General features: G+C 48.2%; 1 long non-coding RNA gene across 6 annotated transcripts in view; it reads left to right on the top strand.

Moving 5' to 3' along the window:
- Positions 1-20,228, top strand: part of LOC103160769 — a 139,408-nt gene that overhangs the window by 60,492 nt on the left and 58,688 nt on the right. For 3 of the 6 annotated variants that reach the window (XR_004770261.1, XR_004770263.1, XR_004770260.1), the window contains exons 1-2: positions 7,834-7,963; positions 14,808-14,901. The exons of the other annotated variants lie outside the window; for them this stretch is intronic. This is a non-coding gene — a long non-coding RNA (uncharacterized LOC103160769). Of the gene's footprint in view, positions 1-7,833; positions 7,964-14,807; positions 14,902-20,228 lie in introns of those variants that run through there. 6 annotated transcript variants of the gene reach the window in all.

The following is a 20,228-nucleotide window of genomic DNA, read 5'->3' as shown; positions in this document are numbered from 1 at the left end:
CTTAAGCACCTACCCTCTGTGCATCTTTATACCCCATAAAAAGTGCATGCAGCATTCCAGTTACTCTATATCCTTGTCAGCGTTTCTGAGTTTAGCTATTCTAACATGGAATCTCACTGTAGTTCTTTTTTCCTTTGGGAGGTAACTTTTATACTGGAGCTCCAAGGACTGTATGGTAGTGTGTGTGTGTGTGTGTGTGTGTGTGTGTGTGTGTATGTGTGTGTGTGTATGATGTGTGTACAAGTGCACAAGCCATTATGGAAACCAGAGGAGGGCATTAGTGTCTTCCTTTATCACTCTTTATATTAATCCCCTGAGACAGGTCTTTCCCTGACATAATACTTGCCATTTGGACCAGGCTGTACAGCCTATAGGATCTGGGGGTTTCCTGTATGTCTCCCATCATTGGGGCTACAAACACGTGGACACAACCAGCTTTCAATGTTAACTCTCTTCAATGGCACTCTGTGCTGTTCCCACAACACCCTCACTTGTCTTACTGATTTTTTTTTCCTTTAAACATCCCCTCCCTTCATTCTTCATTTACCACCCCAGAACCCCCATCCCTAAGTTAAGTAACCACATGACCATGTTTGATATCACAACTTTGAATGTTGTCTTGGTTACTTGTCCTATTGCTCTGACAAAATGCCCTGACAAAGCAACTTTTAAGGAAGGATTTGTTCAGAGGTTGGAGGGTTGTGGTGGGGAGTTCCTGGAGCCCGAGGCAACTAGTTACTTTGTATCCACACTCTGGAAACAAAGTAACAAATGCTAGCATGACGCTTCTTTTGTCTCTTTTATGCAGTCCAGGATCCAAGCATAGGGAATGGTGTCACCTACTTTTAGGAGGAGTCTTCCCTCCTCAGTTACCCTAACGAATATAATTCCTCACAGGCATGCCAGAAGATAACTTAATCGAGATGATTCCTCATCGGCAAGCCCAGAAGCTAATCTAAACAATCCTTCACCATGTTTTTAGGGTTCATTACCTTTCTGAGAGTGCCTTTTAGTTAATTGTGCATCCACTTGGTTTTATTTACCCCGCTCATTCCATTCCTTTTGTTTTGTTTTTAAGACAGAGTTTCTCAGTGTAGCTCTGGCTGCCCTAGAACTCACTCTGTAGACCATGCTGGCTTCAAACTCAGAGATCTGCCTGCCTGCCTGCCTGCCTCCTGAGTGTTAGGATTAAAGGTGTGTGCCACCAACACATGCCTTTATTCCATATCTAAAGTGAAGTAAAAGAGAAAGTCAAGCCAAAGAGACGGCTAGAACAGGGCTTGTTCTCAAGAAGCTACTCTGGGGTGGAGGTGTGCCCCTTATAAGAGCATTTCTGCACCTTATCCCTTCACTTGAGGAAGTGGAGTGAGCTGGGAGCTGGAGTTATAAGCAGCTATGAACTGCCCAATGTGGGTGCTTGGAAGTGAACTCCTAAAAAACAGCAAGCATGCCTAACTGCTGATTCATCTCTCTAGGCCCCTCTTCTCTAGCCTTCTAAGAATCTGACACATTAAGAGCTAAAAGGTGGCATGAGATGGCTCAGTAGGTAAAGCTGGTTGCTGCCAAATTTGAGGACCTGGGCTTGATCCCCGGGATCTACATGGTGAAAGGAGAGAGATAACTCCTGAGAGCTGTTTCTCTACACACACACACACACACACACACACACACACACACACACACAGAGAGAGAGAGAGAGAGAGAGAGAGAGAGAGAGAGAATAAATAAGTAAATGTAATTTTTAAAAACAGCTAGAGATAGGTGCATCCCCCCCCCCACACACACACTGTGGTTTCAATATGATTTAAGGAGAATAGAGAAGACTAGAATTAGATATAATTAGCCCAACATGCTTTCGATTCCAGCACTATGGAGGAAGAAGCAGGCAGGATTGCTGTGAGTTCAAGGCCAGCCTGGTCTACATAACAACCAGGGAAACAGTGAGACCAAACAAAGAAGAGGAAGAGAGGAGGGGGAGGAGGAGTAAGTGGAAGAGGAAGAAGCAAAAGGAGTAATAATAATAATAATAATAAAATGAGAGTTGTAGCTCCAGGAAGGGAGAGGTCAGAGGTCTACAGGAGGTGGTCAGAGAGGACTCACTGAAGGAAGCAAAGGCCAGGATTGAATAGCAAGAAAATTCTAGGTCAAGGCCTCTGAAAGAACTCCCAGTGGGTGTCAGGGTGGTCTCTAGAGAAAAGGTCCCAACTCTGAGCCATGTAGCCCTCCAAGAGCTACCTACAGTAGTTCCAGCCTTGTTTAGGATTGGTGTCTCCAGGAAGGCCAATAGTTCACAGATGGTTTTCCCACAGAATTCCGAGAGGCCAGCCTGATGTAACCGTCCACAGAGGGGATCCCCCCAGATGAAGTGATACAAGACAGCTGCCATTCACCCAAGCTCATAGAGTCTCAAATTCATATTCTTCTCCTTAGGGGGACTGCCACCTAAGACAAGAGCCATCAGTTACTCACCTCTGTAGCACTGTGCAGAGACTGTGAGGTGATCAGAGACGAAGTGAGGCAAAAGTCACAACACTGGCTTGCAGTGGTGTGTGTGTGTGTGTGTGTGTGTGTGTGTGTGTGTGTACATGTGCATGCGGGCAACTACATACCACAGCACATGTGTGAAGGAGAGGACAACCTCAGGTGTAAATCTTCACTTCTACCTTGCTTCAGGCAGGACCCCTTGTTTGCAGCACACACCAGGCCACCTGGCCTTCACTGGTGTGCTGTGCTACTTTGAGCACCCCCGCCCCGCCCCCCAAGTTTCTTTCTCTCTCTTCAGACTGTGGAATGTTGACCTGAGGTGGAGCCTGGGAAATGCTGCATGTTTGCTTTAATGGGAATGTTCTAGTGAGGAGAGATATTTAGCTCCTTGGACCTGCCATGGCTTCTGCCTTCCCAGGGGCTCAATTGCTCAATTTTTTTTCCTGGAAATTTAATAAATCTGTTATTATGGTTTGTCAGGTTGATTTCTATGGCTTGTGCTATGAAGTAGGCTAATACATTATTTTGATACCTTCCAGGCCTCCTCTGCTGCTGCTTAGAGTATGGTGTCTTCATTGAGTTAGAGAAAGGAGCCCCCTTGCTGGGTGGGCAAATTAGAAAAAGCTGTGCTTTCCCTGTGGCAGACATAGCCTCTCATCAGGGTGAAATGCCTGGCGGGCGGAATGTGAGGCTGGGTTTCAGGCCTCCCTCCAGTCCTGTCTGTGGTCAGGTTCCTCTGTGCAGGGCACGGGCTGCATAATCATTTGCAGTGGCCCTGCCTGCCTACCACTTGTTTTGTGAAGGATTTGTCCTCTGTTTCAGAGTGTCATTCATAGTATGAAGTATTGGGCCTGGTTTTTTGAGCTAGGGACTCATGTAGAGGGTTGGCGTTGATCCTTGTGCCTCAGCCTCCTCCCAAAGGCTCCAAATTGTCTGATGAACAACTTTCGGGATTTAGAGGAAGCTTCTCCTGAGCCCATGACAATACTGGGACTGAGCCCGTGACCTCATACGGGCTTGGTACCCCCACCCTCCACCTCTCTCTCTTCTCTCTCTCTCTCTCTCTCTCTCTCTCTCTCTCACACACACACACACACACACACACACACACACACACACACAGAGATACTCACACACAGACAGACACACACACATACACACACATACACACATATCCTATACTGGCTCATACACACACACACACACACACACACACACACCACTGAGTTCCATCCCCAGTCCTACAGACATTCTGGAAAGGTCCCAAGGACACTCTTTCCTCCCACATGGGGACAAAACTAGTTGAGAAAGTATAAACAAGATCCTAAGGGTGAGTTGACAAGATAGTGCCTGCAGGCAATGGTGACAGTGACATGGAAATCACCCCCAAGGGACTGGTGACTACAAGAAGAAAGGTCTCAAGGAGAAGAAAAGGCTGTGAGAGGAGAGCTTACCAGCTCCTTTCACAGCCCCGAAGCCACACTTTATCAGAGGACGGCTCTCCCCTCATGTGAGTTGTACTGCTTTTCAGCCAGGAAGCTGAAGAGATATGAGAAAGTCATGACTGTCTCGTGTCAGGGGACATCATGTAGGCTATCTGCTGGTATGATTCAGTGGCATGTGTGCCTAGCATGTGTGAAGTCCTGGGTTCCAGCCCAGCCCAGTCCAGCCCAGCACCAGCATTGTGAGCTAAGAGGGCACTAGGAATGTGAGTCTGTAGCATCTGGGTTCAAATCTCTTTGTCCCTTTCTAGCTCTGTGACCTGGACATATTGACCTCTTTGGTCTTTTATTTGTTTGTTTATTTAGGGTTTTAAAGATAGGTTCTCACAATGAAGACTTGGCTGACTGGAAACTCACTATTTAGACCAGGCTGGCTTTGAACTCAGAGAGAGTCCTGGGATTAAAGGTCTGCGCTATCATGCCTGGCTTCTTATGGACTTTAAAACATATACATTATTCTTTGACTTCTCTACCATCATGAGATTAGGTTTGGGTCTGGAGAGATGTCTCAGTGGTCTTGAGGAAGACTCCAAGTGAACATCTGTTACTTCTCTTGGAGACCTGATGGTCTTCAAGGACCCTGCTGGCAAGGACTTAAAGGGAAATGAGGGAAATGTTCCTTGAAGTGTGGGGAGGGAGCATTTATTAAATAGTAAAAGAAAGATTTTGGGTTTTGGTTTTTTAGTATTTTGTTTTTGTTTTTCGAGACAGGGTTTCTCTGGGTAGCTTTGGAGTCTCCTGGAACTCTCTTTATAGACTAGGCTGGCCTCTGCCTCCTGAGTACTGGGATTTTTTTTTTTTTTGTTTTTTGTTTTTTGTTTTTTTTCTCTCATACATTACATCGCAACCACAGTTCCTTTTCCGTATCCCTCCCTCCTTCCTCCCCTCTCTTCCAGCTCCACTCCTCCTCCATTTCCCTTCAGAAATGGGCATGCCTTCCAGGGATATCAACCAAAGATCAAGTATCAAGCTGCAGTAAGACTGGGCACATCCCCTCATATTAAGGCTGAGTGGGGCAACCCAGTAGGAGGAAAAGGGTCCCAAAAGCAGGCAGAAGAGTCAGAGACAGCCCCTGCTCCCTCTGTTAGGAGTCCCACAAAGACACCAAGCTATACAATCATACATATATGAAGAGGACCTCGGTCAGACCCACGCAGGCTCCCTGATTGTTGGTTCAGTCTCTGTGAGTCCTTGTGAGCCCTGCTTAGTTGATTTTGTGGGTTTGTAGAAGAAAGTTTGACACCATTGTCACTGGAAGCCATGTGGGTCATAGAAAATGTACCTAAGGAATTAATGGTTTAGACTAAGGAGACTTTGTTTCCACAGGGTTTTGCTGGCCTTGAACTCCTGACCTTCCAACCTCAGCCTCCTGGATACTTGGCATTACAAGTGTGCACCATGCCTGACTTGGCTAAAGGGACTTTAAAGTGGACTTTTGGAAGTGTTGGTAGGGTTATTGCATTGCATGTGACAAGGATGGAGAAGAAGGAATTAAAAAAAGGAAACTAACTTCCAAATAAAATTTATAGAAATTATATCAGAGCCAAGGACTTGTGGGGTTTGAAAATGAATCTGTTTCTTATTTCCAGCCTCTACAAATGGAAAAATATGCTCAAAATAGGAAAAGGCTCTGAATCAAAAATAAAAACCAGAACTAAATGATAAGATTGTGTAAACCCCAGAAAGAGCCAGGTGTCGGGATTGTAGCTATTATAGCACGTAGCACATGAAGACGGGGAGATGTCTGTGAATTTGAAGCCACTCTGGGCTATTTGAAACCTGGCCTCAAAAAACTGTACCTGCTGTGTTAGGAGTTTTCACGGGAAATGGCGTTTACTTTGAGTATATTCCATTGAAGAAGTAACTTGGTAGCTATGGATAGTGGCACATACCTATTATCCAAGTACTTGGGAAGCTTGAGGCTAGCCTGGGTTCCACAGCAAGCATCAGTTTTGAAAAAGTAGAGACAGGTGTGATGGTACACATCTATAATCTCACTACTTGGGAGATGGAGGCAGGAGGGATCAGGGGTTCAAGGCCAGCCTTGGTTAATTTTAAGACATTGAATTTATCGTGCTTTTTAAAAAAATTACTTTTAGTGTGTGTGTGTGTGAGAGAGAGAGAGAGAGAAACAGAGACAGAGACAGAGACAGAGACAGAGACAGAGACAGAGAGGGAGGTCAGAGGACAACTCTCTTGGGAATTCATTCTGTCTTGCCATTTTGTGGGATTGGGGGATTAAATGATGGTTGTCAGGCCCGCCTATTGGTGCTTCTACCCACTAAACCATCTTGCTGGCCCTAGTGTGTCATCACATAAAATGGTATTTTGTTAAGAAGCAAGTGCTAGGCTTCGGTCATGGCTCAGACGGTAAAAGTGCTTGCTGTGCCCATCGGTACACATCTGTAATCCCAGCACTCCTACAGCCAGATGGGAGGCGGAGACAGGAGAGTCAGCCAGTGGTCAGTCAGCCTAGATTGTGCAACCCCATATAAACAAAAGAGAGACCCTGCCTTGAACAAGGTGGAAGGTGACAGCCAACTTCCGAAGTGTTATACTGTGACCTCTGCGCGTGTGCCACTCCCCCTTTCCCCCTAAGTGCCTAGGACAGAGCTTGGTAGATAGGAGGCATTTAATAAGTATTCTAACTAGATGAATGAAACTCTTCTCTCTAAACCTTCTCCTCTGAGGCCTTGGTGCTCCCGAGTTGATGGCCCACACCCTGATCATGTGACAGTGAACTGCTGATTTAACTTACTCCCTTATCATTCAAAGGCGTTCAGTGTCAAATGGACAAGAAGTGGACATCGTGGACATCTGGGGCATAGTAGGTGCAGAGGATTGTTAGTGTGTGTCTGCACGGGAAGGAAGTAGGTGAGTGGTGATGGCTACAAGGTCACGTAGACTCACAGTGTCCAGGGAACATGAAGGAAGGGCAGAGCCCAGGCAGGGACCTGGGGATGTTGTGGCTGCAGTTCTGGAAGGAAGTCACAATGAACAGGAGGCAATGTCCCAGGGGAGTGGAGGCAGGGAGCTCACTCAGACACAGGAGCACATAGACTATCCCAAGTTCAAAACCACTCAGAGTCAGTTGATGGCAGGAGAAATTTGTATGTGTGGTTAGATAGGTAATCCCCTATCTAACCCCTGAAGGGGTCTCCAGGGAACCTTCTGGAAATATTCTGTACTCCATGCAGTTCAAGGGGCTGTACCTTCATGACGAGTGTGTATCTCGACTTCCAGAGACACTGGAAACATGTTGGTGTAGCCTCCCTTCATGCAGCAAGTCCCTTTCGGAATTTCCCAGCTGCCAGCCTTCTGCTCCCCATGGAAGTCTCTCTTGCACCCCACACTCCTAAAGCAGCTGTTGGGAGCTGTATCTTTCCACTTGGCTTGAAACAGTGTGAGCTTGCTGAGTTGCAGCATGGGGACCTGCTCCTGAGATGACAGAGAGGGAGATTTGAAATGTCCTTTGAGGTTGGTGAGCAAGTGGGAGGGAGCGTCTCCTCTTTCTCTCAGCCACCTAAAGAGCCAGGCTATTGGGAGCTGGGAGACATTTAAATAAGACCTGGTGTGTCAGGTCTGGTTCCTCAAAGGTGAGCAGGAAGGATGGGCACTTTGGCTTAGGCCCAAGTCAAGAGCTTGCTTGCTCTGCTCACAGCTCTGCTTGGCGTCTGGGTGGCATATCTTGTCTCAACTGCAGCTGCGGTTACGTGTTTCAGTCAGAATGCTCCACAGGAAGCAACAGGCTCTACATTCCAGGGCTTTTAGTCATTCTCTCTCTCTCTCTCTCTCTCTCTCTCTCTCTCTCTCTCTCTCTCTCTCTCTCTCAGAGCTTTGGAGCTGGGATTAGAACAGTTCTTCAGACCTCACTGTCCTGGGCTGGTCTCCCAAGAGGAAGTGGGCAGGTCACTGAGGGAGGGAAGCCATCAAGGCCATCAGAGCAAATACATAGAGGTCAGCTGAAGGTGTCCCAGGTATGTCAAAGGGATGCAAGCTGTGGGGTGGTAGCTCTTGACCTCCTAGTCACAGGCCAAGGAGAACACAGGGTCTGTGTGGTGTGTGGTATCTTTGCACGTGAGATGCACAGTGGAACAGGCATGGTGCATAGCAACATTTCATCCCACTGGACTGCACACTCAAGCTTTGCTTTGTTCCCAGTCTGAGGGAGAGAAGGACCTGGACTTTTCATGCTTAGAGGACAGTGTTGACAAATGTTCAGGTTTGGGGCAGGGGATGGACCCCACAGATACAACCCAGAGAAACCACAAAATACATTTGTTAGAATGTCTGCTATACTCCTGGCACTGAGCTGGGTGCTAGGAATAGAGCAGTATGCAAGAGAGACTCCATCCCAGTTGCCGAGGCAGTGCCCGGGACATGTGGCCTGGCAGGTGCCCACTAGGGTAAGGGAGAGAGCAGGTTAAGGCAGAGGGTTGGTAGGCACCAGATGCCAGCAGTGGGCAGGAAGTAGGCGAGTGTGGATGGTGGAGAAGGCACGTAGCTGTAGCTGTAAGGTGTCAAGGGAGTGCAAAGGAAGGGCGGAGCCCAGGCTGGAACTTGGGGGAATGGCATGGCTACTGCTCTGAAAGAAAGGCACAATACATGGGAGGCCAAGTCCCCAGGTGCTGAGCAGGGGCCCTTCTCAGGTCACAGAAAGCCCAGAGCCAGGCCCAAGAGGAGAGCTTGGGCTTACCCTCTTCTCCAGGGTGGGTGGAGGAAAAGCAGGCACACAGTGGTGCCCCGGCACTGCAGCCATGGCAGCACCCTGGTTCCCTGTGAGGAGTCAGAATTCTAACAAGGGTTCCCAAGACTTCCCAGCCTGCTCCCAGATGAGAATGAGAGCTCAGACCCATTCAGGAACTATCAGAAGGCAAAAAGCATCCCAAGATGTAATAAAGGTGACTGTGAGCCTCTTGAAAGGATGGCGAATCTCCTCCCATCAGCCTCTTGGAAGCAGAGGTCTCCCGTTGACAGGATGTCGTCAGTTGCCAATTTAGATATCTGACGGTGATTTGAAGACAGAGGGTTCCCATCAGCAAAAGAACCTCAGAGAGCTGGTGGGCAGCAGGAAGCTGTGACCTTTCTTTTGTCCTATAGCTGAAGGAGCTGAATTTTGCCACAGGTGAGAACAGTTTAGTTGAGAGTTTCTAGAAACCATCCCAGCCAGTGGAATCCTTAATCTTTTGGCTACCTGAGCCTACAACCCAGCTGGGCCCACCTGGACTCTGCAGAACTGTGAATAATAAACAGGTGTTTAAAGCGACCAGCTTGTAGACAGTTTGTTCTATAGCAACAGAAACGGAACCTTCTCCCACTTTCTTAAGTGCTCTCTAGAAGAGTTCCCAGTGCTTTGCAACTCCCCTTGCCTGTGGGCCAGTAACAACCTGCAGGTACCTGGCTGGGGCTCTGGCCTGAGTCCAGCTGGCCCTAGCATTCTTTCTACCACAAACACGTCTCCTACCACGGATGAACCAAAGCCACCGGCTCTAGCCAAGGGTGCCTTGTCCCCTGCCCCAAGTCATGGGACCCCCCCAAGCACCTCAGTCTCTTCCTTAAGAACCATACTGTGGCTGCTTCCAGACCACAGCCTACAGGGTACAAGGCTGCCCCAACCCAGCTACCTCCCTGGGGGGAAGCGCAGGGCTCAGAGCAGAAACAAGAGAAGGGTAGTGACCTCAGCCTCTCCCCCTTCCTCTCTGATGACAAGTCTGGGCTCTGTGAAGGCAAGAGACAGGAACTGTGATCCAAAGCTCAGTAAAGTTCACCCCTCCCCCACCCCGCTCAAAGAGTTCTCTGATTGGGCAGGACGGGTGATGTTTAAAATCCTGAGCTTGGGCCAGGGAGATGCTCAGGGGGGAAGGCGCTTGCTGCCAAGCCTAGCAGCTTGAGTTCAATCCCTGGAATGTATGCGGTGGGAGGAGAGACCTGACTTACACAAGTTGTCCTCTAACCTCTTCACAAGTGTTGTGGATCTTCCTCCTTCCCTCTCTCTCTCTCTCTCTCTCTCTCTCTCTCTCTCTCTCTCTCCCTCCCTTCCTCCCTGTCTCCCTCCCCCTCCCCAATCTCTTTCACACACAAAGAAAAATGTAACAAAAAAAATGGCGTTCTTGTCTCTTAACAAATTGCTGGGTACATGGTCAGGTGTCTCCTGGGAATCCAGAATTATTTGCAAGGAAGAAGTTTATGTTTCTGCTTTCCTGATTAAAAGGCCCAAATGAAGGTTTTCTCATTCCCACGCCAGACCCTTTCTGGAACGCTCTAACACTTCCCAGATGGTGAAGAGTTTTTCCTCTCCACAACCCTTAGCAGGATGGAGATTCAGAAAGAAGAGGTTTTGAGTTGGCCATACTTGGCCCCTTCCTCTGCTATTTTTCTCTGGAGCCGGGTAGGGTGGACAACCTTCCGCAGCCTCGATGTCTTCAGATAGACTTTCCTGAGACACATGAACCAAACACTCATAACTTCCTGATAGGCAAGGAGAAAGCAGTCCTTACCTCTGGCTTTATCTCCCCAGGGCTTTTTTTTTTTTTTTTTGAGACGGTCTATTGCTAAGTAACCCAGGCTATGCTTCCTTCCTACCTCAGCCTCCAGAGTGCTGGGATAACAGTCTGCACCCAGGAAATCTTTTTTTTTTTTCACTTTTCTGACAAGCAGACAATGATTTTCGTTCTCACAAGAGGCAGGCCTGGTCAGTCAAAACCAAAATTCCTCAGTCAGCATGTGCCTTTGCCATCACCCCACCCTGTCACCCAGCAAAGCCACTTCTTCTATCTGTAGCTGGTTCCTTCTTTTAGGCCTTCCTGGCATGATCCCAAGATCCTTGGGATGGGCTTGGGGAAAGCACCCTGGGAAGATTCTTAGAGGTTGACAGTCATGTCCTAGGCACTGGGACAGGTGGGCCAATGTGACATTCGTAGGTATAGGAGAGGAAGGTAAGGCTTCAGGGATCCCCAGGGCCTTGTCTGTAGGGCCCATGAGCACCCCTGTGTAGGCCCTGCTCTTGCCTCGGTTTCTGTAGTCTTGAGTGTCTATACCCAACACCGGGGGTGGGGGTGGGGATGGGGGGAGCTCATCTAGTCTCAGATGCAGTTTTTGCTGCCAAAGTCTCTCTCTGGTGGGATTCCACTTTATTTAAACTTTCCTTAGTTTCCAAGGTGAAGGTAGGGCTGGGCAGATCCCAGGGACAGAGTTTAGGGTTGCGGGTAAGCCATGGGAGTGGTCATGTGTTCGGAAAGTGAAGGTTGAGAGGGGCTTCTGGTCCCTTGTGAGGAAGATGAAGGGATGGGGTTATATATTGCTGCTTTTCTAGCCTTGTACCTCTGGAGAAGGTACTTAAGGGAAAAGAGGGTATTTAAGGGTAACTGCAGATACTCAAAGGTTGGGAGTAAAGCTGGTTCCTCCCAGGGTTCACCTGAGGGCTGAGTCTGAGAGGTTCTGGTTGGTGTCCACAGTGGAATCTTCTTTTCAGGCTGGGACTTGGAGGCCAAGGCAAGGCGTTGCCCTCAGCTGTGGCCCCCACCCCCAATTCTGGGCTCAGAGCTGAACTGAGTCTGAGACAGACAGCCTCTCTCTGCTTCTCTGTTCCTACTCCCATCCTGCCGGAGGCTGGTTTTCATCACCCATTAATCACTGATGCTTCCCACAGCCTGTGTCTGTCCACACTCAACAACCCCTGGGTCTTGGGGCTGCTAGACAAACAGACAAGGCTCTTGACCTGGGGAAACATTAGGTCACATTAGGGGCTGCTCCCTGCTCCAAGATAAGGGAGAGGGAGGATTCTGGGCTCATTTGAAGTCACCCCCTCCCCAGCTCAGCCTGGAGCAGCCAGCCTGGCCTACCTTACCCTGGCAGCGGGCGACAGAAGCCATTAGCTGTTCTGTATGCCAGGAAGGAAATGGGTTGGAGGGCTGAGGAATTCTAATGAAGCTTCCCCAGCTGGCAGGCCGGCTGGCGGGTGAGAGCTGGCACCTCCACCCCTGCAGGCATTGGTGCCAGCCCTATCCGGCCTGGCCTGCTTGGTGCCCACCTGCCACTGTGGGAACCCCGTTTGTGGGCTGCCTTGCAAAGCCCCTTGAAGGTTCCCAGGCGCCAGGGCTTTCCTCTTGGCTACTGGCCTCGCTCTCTCCTCCTCCTACCTACCGTGACTTTGAAGGAGACAGGAGAGGTAACCTTCATCTACAACCGAACTGGCTTCATCAGGATCCACTCTCAGTTCTGGACTGTTCACAATCTCTTCTGACCTTTGTTTCCTTGACAGCAAAGTGAGATGATGGTCCTAGTTTGTGCCCTGGCCTTCAGACGACCTACCTATAGCTGCTATAGAGTAATTAATATTCATTGGGTCTCTGTTGGGTATGAAACATGAGGTACAACTGGTTGGAGAGAGTGCAAAGTGCTCGGGGAAGGCCATTTTTTCTTTTTCTTTTTCTGTTTTTTTTTTTTTTTTTGGTTTTTGGTTTTTTGCAAGACAGAGTTTCTCTGTGGCTTTGGAGGACGTCTTGGAACTAGCTCTTGTAGACCAGGCTGGTCTCAAACTCACAGAGATCCACCTGCCTCTGCTTCCTGAGTGCTATGACTAAAAGTCATTTCTTGAGTCCTTGGAATTATAAGGATTTGAGCCACATCCACAGCCCCTCCCTCATACTGCTCCCTTTCCTCCTCTATAAAAACCAAATATTGAAGTTGCAGTGTGGAAGTCTCAAAAACCTAATCCCATTCATTTCAGGGTGGTTTGAAGGCCTGATGTGGAACAGCCTGTGACAGGGGCTTCCAGAGAGACACTGATGTGGACAATAGACTCCCTGTTCCAAGGGAACTCACAGTCTAAAGGGGAGAAGAAAGCTCATGTCTGAGATCCAGGAAAGAGTCTCTGATGGGGTACATTCAGGGTGGGAGTTCAGAGAGAGCCAGAGGAGCAGGAGCTGTGACCTTCAGTGTCCTTAGAGTGTACTTAGGCTGCTGCTGTGAAGAGGTAGGGCTGTGACATTAGCTCCCTTGGTCCCGTGGTTGTCTTTGGAGTAGGCTCTACAAATGCTTACCTTCCCTCATATATTTGTCCAGCCCCAGACTGGGCCATGTGTGGGGCCTATGGTGGTCTGAATGGCCACAAGAACTTGCCTAGGCAGCTGTGAGGATGCTGTCCAATGCCAGCCCATTTGGCTGATGTAGATGAGGGGACAGAGAAGCTGTTAATGGCATAGGAGTCTCCTCAGGAAAGGGAAGGGTCTGGAGTCATGAGCTCAGGCCTCCAGGCTATCAGCTTGTAACCAGGTGTATACACTCTACCACAGGGAGTGGGAGCCACAATGTCAGGCTGTAGAGCAGGACTGGTCAGGTGTTGGTGGAGCAGCTCACTGCTGGGTTCAAATCCTGACTCCACTGACTACCAGCTGTGTGCTTTCAGAGACGCCAGCTGATTTCTCAACCAAGATTTCCTCACCTGGGGAGTGAGCAAAGATGGGCAGCTCCTTGGGGAAACTGACTCACCTGGCACTGTAGTTATGTGTAACAAAGGTCTGTGTTGGGTGGGGCAGGGGGAGGAGGCATGGGAATGGCTTACTGAAGGCTTCAAGAGAATAGATCAGCCTGGCTGGAACAGGGGCTGCCCAGGGAGGAGGGGAGGACAAACCCAAGTTTGGCTGTGGAGTTCCAGTGCCCTGAAGTTGGCTTCCATGTCCTCCATCACTCCAGGGATGACGGTGTGCAAGATGTGTTCAAGGTCTCCAATAGCTTGGCAAGCTCATACAGGAGCAGACATCCTGGCAATTCTGCCTCTATTGGACCCCCAGCTTTCTGATTATGAGCCCATAGGCCACCATTGGCCATGGCCACACTTTAGGATGAATAGCATGATTGGATTTGGACACTTAAAAGCAATGTCTCTAGTTTGACTTCACCTTCTCTGGCTTCTTAACTAAAAACAAAAGAAACAGACAAATCTAACAAGGACAGACATTTGGTCTCTCTATATTGTTGTAGAAAGATTATTCAGACCTGAGGACTAAAGCAAGAAAGTTGAGGGACAGAGAGGGAAGATTAGGTTATGATGGACGGGTCAGGGGTGTTGAGCAAGGGAAGGTCTAGATGAGGAGTAACTGAGGTATGTGCAGAAAATCAGGGAACCCCAAAGTAAGAAAACAGTACACACAGGAGATGAATACCTAGACATTTGTTCTTCTATTTACAGGCCTGCAAACCATCTTCCACAGAGCCCAGAGAATGGTGGGCTCCCCCTCAGTTTTCTAGAATATTCTCTAATGACAGATTGTCCAGGAGTCTAGTTTGAGACAAAGTATAATTCCCTCCTTATACATGTATCTGTCTGTCTGTCCATCATCTATCTATCTGTCCATCTGTCATCTATCTATCCATCCATCTATGTATCTATCTCTCAACTATCTATCCATCATCTATCTGTCTATCAATTATCTATCTATCTATCATCTATCTATCTATCTATCTATCTATCTATCTATCTATCTATCTATCTATATTTAGCAGGGCCATAGCTCAGGCTGGCTTCAAACTCACTATAAAGCTGAGCATTATCTTGAACTTTTTTTTTTTAATTTTTAACCATTTTTATCTTATGTGTGTGAATATCTTGTCTGCATGAATCCCAGTGTTTCATGTGTGTGCAGTGCCTGAGGATGCTAGAAGAGGGGGTCTGGTCCTCTGCAACTGGAGTTAGGGCTGGTTGGTAACCACCATGTGGGTGCTGGGAATCAAACCCAGGTTCTGGAAAGAGCAGCCAGTGGTCTCAATGGCTGCACCACCTGTCCAGCCCCAGCCTTCTTATTTTCTTGTCTTCTCCTCCAGAGTGCTGGATTACAGTGTGTGTCTCCATGCCTGGGGACACACGCTGTAACGTATGTGGTGCTGGGGACCAAACCCATGTCTCTGTGCATCTGAGGTGAGTTCTCCACCCTCAAACCCTGCTTTATATCTTTTTATTCGAGCACATTTGGGCAAATTGAATTTGGCTGTTACTTGGAACAAAAAGGTAAGTCAAAGGGCTCAGTCATTTCCGGGGGTGGGGCAGACAGTGTGCTCTGAAGCTGGCTACCACCCTGGCTTTTAAGCCAGCCCTGTGCAGGAGACCCACTTGCTTGCCCTTCTGGCTGCCCCTCCCTGGCGAAGCCACTCAGCTTTTCTAGGCTGACTGGCTCTGGGCCTTATCTGTCCCACTATTTGCTCCACCCCCTGACCCAGAACTCCTTTCTGTTTGAGTGTGACTTGGGTCCAGTCCTCATGATAATTTACATGCAATTGAGTTTATTGGACATCAACATAATGCCTTGGAGACTCTCTCATACTGAAGTTTTTTGTTGTTTTAGTCACCATGTACCGTTCCAGTATATGAGCGCATCGCAGTTGGTTTAACCACCCACCATGCACAGGTATTTGGGTTGTTCTAGTTGGAGCCTCTGTGATAAAAACATTTGTGTCCACACCTACTCCTGGACATGTACATTTGTTTCTTTTGGGTACTGGACACGTGGAGCAGAATGCTTCTTGCTGGCTTGGCTTTGGGACTGGATAGTGTTAGCAAAACAAGTTGGTGCTGTCCTTAGTGTCCACCACATACAGCTTCTTGTTGGGTCAGGTAGTAATTTCACACTGTAGGATGTACCAGAACTGGATGGCAAGGCCTAGAGTACTTGCATCTTTTTAAGGGGTCATGAGACAGGGCTTGATATGTGCTAAGAGGAGGAGTTATGGATTCTTTTCATCATTTCTAGGATGGAAAGAAGGTCAGAGAGCAGTGGGAGACAGGAAGATGAAACTGTCCAAGATAAGAAGGCAGCTGGAGCTCCCAGAGCCACTGACCTGTCTGAAGTCATGTGGCCAACAGGGATGTCACCTTAGGCCACAGAAGGCTGGCCCTTATAGGAGAGGCACCTGGGGATAGCCAGAGGTGCTGTTCTGGATTAGTTGGGTGCTCTGCCATCAGATCAGCCTCCAGGCAACTCTTTTGTAAGCTGGTCTCCCATGCCTGGCCTTGGGCCCTGCATCTGGCCCTGTCTGCTTCTAGGGAGATAGTGATAAGCCATGGAGAGCCTGGGTCATAACTGTGGACTGGAGGGGTAGGGGAGAGAGTGTGAGCCTGGGCGGGGGGCTGGTATTGCCTAAGATCCCATGCTAAGACCTCCCTATGAGTGAGAGGGGGCAGCTCTCAGAGAACATCCCTGGAAAAGTAGTTTGTACTTAGTAACCCCTTCAGACTTTATTGGCCAGACTGGCTCATTTGGTCTTAGGTTGGGAGGCTCTGGGATGGCTTTGAGCTTGTAGGGAAACCTTAGTGGGTCAGGAGAGGAACTACCTTGGCCTCCTAGCAACTGACAATGGGCATCTTTACTGGAAGATTCTGGAAGGTTCATTCTCTACTAACAGCTGTGTTCATGATGTGAAGACTTCAGGCTGTGGAGTCAGGGCTCCTCTGGCTTTGTTCCTGGAAGGGAGAGAGGCTGGGTGTGTGTGCTTATAAGTGTGTGTCTGAATAATGTCTCTGTGTATATAAGCGTCTATTACTTAGCTATTTGTCCATTCATCCTGCAAGTATTTACTAATTGCCTATTATGTACCACTGGGGTTTCCACAGTAGATAAACGAGACGGAGTCCTTGACCTCAGAGGAGGTTATTGTATGACAGGATGAATCTTCACATGATATCTGCACATCTGATGATAACTTCTTGCTGGAACACGCAGCTGTTTTCATCCCCGACCCCCCCCCTCTCTCTCTCTCTGTGTGTGTGTGTGTGTGTGTGTGTGTGTGTGTGTGTGTGTATACCCACTTATGTGTGTAGGAGTATCCATGTGTGTGTATGAAAAGGGTTCTGAACAGCTGAAGCTCTTAATGTGTGCCTGTCTGTATGTCGGTGAAAGGGAGAGAATTACTCATCCACTCAGAGAACTATTCAAGAAAGGCCTCTCTCCCAGAGCAGTTACATTTTCATAAATAAAAATAATCAGATAATGAGTTCATTTCCGATCTCAAGTTCGATGCCAACATTCCAGCGAAATAAGACCCACTGGCTGGCTGGCGGCGATCTGTGTGGCTTGGATTAGCTGGGGAAAGTGCAGAGAGAGGAGAGCCCTGCCACTTGCAGACTGCAGGAAGGAAGGGAATCTACAACCAAAGGAGAAGTTGCTTGTGTCTGGGGTCTGAGAACACCTCAGAGCCCTTACATAGATACCCACAGAGCCTAGATTGGGACGTCCAAGGCCTGTGTTTCTCCATTTATTCCTTTCTAACCAGTGATGGTTTATGTGACTTTCTAAATATTGATGGCTGCTGAAAGCACAGCCACCATGATGCTCTGAATTTGTGAAGACCCAGTGAACAGCCCCTTCCACTCAGGCTAAAGCTCACCAGTGCCTGCTGGGAAGGGAGAAAAAGGGATCAGAAAGAGACTGTGGTCGGAGACTTGAAGGGATTGCGAGAGATCAGACCCCAACCATGACCCACTGCCTCTGCTTGAATTCTCATCTAGAAGTTCTTGGTTTTACATTCCCCACCTTGCACCATAGCTTCCTCAAGATGTGTTACTTCTCATCCACTTTCCCTACCCCATACTCCTACCAGATACTCCATTTGCTGGGTGGTGGCAGAGCACACACCTTTAATCCCAGCACTCAGAAGGCAGCAGCAGGTGGATCTCCGAGTTAGGGGCCAGCCTGGTCTACAGAGTGAGTTCTAGGACACCCAGGGCCACACAGAGAAACCCTTTCTCAAAAAACAAACACTAACAAACATAATTACCTCATTCTGCCTTTTCTGCAGTTGCATGGGTTGTGCCTTCTTCTTGCAGCACTTCTGTTCTAACTCTGATGCTCCAAATTCACCTGTTCTTGAAGATTGAGAAGGTGTCTCTTCACAAATCTTCCTCTACTTCTCTTTAGGAATGCTCTCTCATGCTCAGCAATGATCACCTGTTAAGTGTCCCCGATCTTTTTTCCTGGACTCTGAATCCTAAAATCCAAGATCTGTGCCCCACCCATACAGCTGATTTTCCTCCACAGGTCCCAGAGACAGGACTGTGCCTGGATGCTGGCTGGAAAGGTGTCCTGAGCTGAGCCAGTAGTTAGCTGTTGTGTTCTGATAAATGTGTACTCTGCATGGGGAAATCCTAGTCCCTGACAAGAATGCCTTGGCTATCAGCATGGTGGCTGAGAGAAGGACATTGGGGCAGCAGCAATAGGGAAAGAAGTGAAGTTTTCCCTAGGAAGTGTGATGTGTACCCCAAATAGGGATGTCTGTTAGATGTCAGAGAAGTATGCTGAGATGGGAGTAATCGACTCAAAGATATAGGATAAGTGTCTGCAAGAAAGAAGGAATGGTGCATCTATCCATCATCCATCCACCATCCACCCAGCTATCTATCATCATCCATCCATCCATCCATCCATCCATCCATGCATCCATCCATCCACTTTTTAATTTTTATTTTTATAGTATGTGTGAATGCTGCGTGCGTGCGTGTGTGTGTGTGTGTGTGTGTGTGTGTGTGTGTGTGTGTGTGTGCCATGTGCATACCTGGTGCCCTTGGAGGCCAGAAGAGGACATCGGGTCTTTACCAGAACTTAGTAAGCTGCCATGTGGGTGCTGGGAACCAAAATGGGGTCCTCTGCAGGAGCAGCAAGCGCTCTTAACTGGAAAGCCACCTCCCCTGACTCCTTCCATCCTTTCTCACTTAGCCACTTACAGCCGTTTAACAAGCCACAGCCTAGAGCCTTCCTTACATTATTGCAGCTACTCCTTACAGAAGCTGTGTGAGGACTACTCTGGGGGTAGGGGCAGGAGGGGCAATGAGCCTTAGAGAAGATGGAGTCAGTGTTCAAGGTCATAGGGCTGATGAGGCCTGACCAGGGACTTACACTCAAAGCAGGCTGCCTCTCAAACCAGAGCTCTTCCCACGCCAGAGAGGAACAAATGGCTTATTTCTCAGTCGCTTCCTGGCTTCAGGCAGAGCTGGATCATAGCCCTTGGGCAATATGATTAAGCCTTGTTCTTTGTCTGGGGAAGTTCAGCCTATGTCTTCACCCAGTGCCCCCAACACAATTTTGCTATAAGATAGCTTGTCTTTATCTTCTAAAAAATCTTCTCTGACAAGGCCCTTTATAGGGGCAGTGCCCTTGCCCATGGAGAGAAAGCCGGGGGAGTGAAGTCTCTGGCAGAGAGGGCTTTTTCTTTTTCTTTTTCTTTTTCTTTTTCTTTTTCTTTTTTCTTTTTTTTCGACAGGCATAGGACTTAGGCTAGAGGACTTAGCATGGGAAGGAGACCAGAAAGTGCTTTCACAATCATATTGGACTCTGCTGAAATGCATATTCTGAGGCCACATTTTGTAGAGTCTCCCCCAGTGTGGGGGTTTGGAGGGCCTCAGAACTCTGAATCTTCAGCAAGTTCCAAAGGCTTTGGATGTGGGTGGCCAAAAGATGCATAAGAAATGAACATAAGTCAGGCCCAGTGGCATGCACCAGTAATCCTAGCTACTCAGGAAGATGAAGCAGGAGGATTGCAAATTCAAGGCCTGTCTGGGGTATAGAATGATTTCAAAACCAGCTTGGGTAACTTAAGTGAGACCCCATCTCAAACTAAAAAGTATTTTTTTTTAAATGGGAGGGGGATGGATAATGGGGATATAAATTAGTGATAGAGCACTTGCCTGGCATGTTCAAGCAGAATGTGGCTTCAGTTCCCAATATTATATAAAACAGCATGGACACAAAATAATACTTCCTTTATTATGCCTAGAAATAGATGTCTATTATGAAATTGACATCTGAGCAGAGTCAGCATGGGACTAGCCAGCCCTGGCTTAATCCCTGTGATCATCTGTTCTGTCTGTCTCTCTGTCTCTGTCTCTGTCTCTGTCTCTCTCTCTTTCTCTGTCTCTCTGTCTCTGTCTCTGTCTCTCTCTCTCTCTCTCGTGTGTGTGTGTGTGTGTGTGTGTGTGTGTGTGTGTGTGTGTTTATAAAAGTGTGCTGCATTTATGATAGTCAAAAGACAATGTTAGGTGTGAATCTTTGTTTGAGACAGGCTCTCTCTTGTTCTTTGCTATTATGCCAGGCTGGCTATCCAGCCTGCAAAGTGTGGGTACTTTTCTGTCTCTGCTCCCATCTCTCTTTACAGGTGTACTGGGATTACAGAGGTGTGCAGTACCATGTGTGACTTGTTTGTTTGTTTTGAATCAGGGTCTCACTATGTGTCTAGCTGTCCTGGAGCTCACTAGGTAGA

Source organism: Cricetulus griseus, chromosome 5 (assembly GCF_003668045.3).
Source record: "Cricetulus griseus strain 17A/GY chromosome 5, alternate assembly CriGri-PICRH-1.0, whole genome shotgun sequence".
Classification (NCBI taxonomy): domain Eukaryota; kingdom Metazoa; phylum Chordata; class Mammalia; order Rodentia; family Cricetidae; genus Cricetulus; species Cricetulus griseus.
This window is presented reverse-complemented; position numbering and strand designations above follow the sequence as displayed.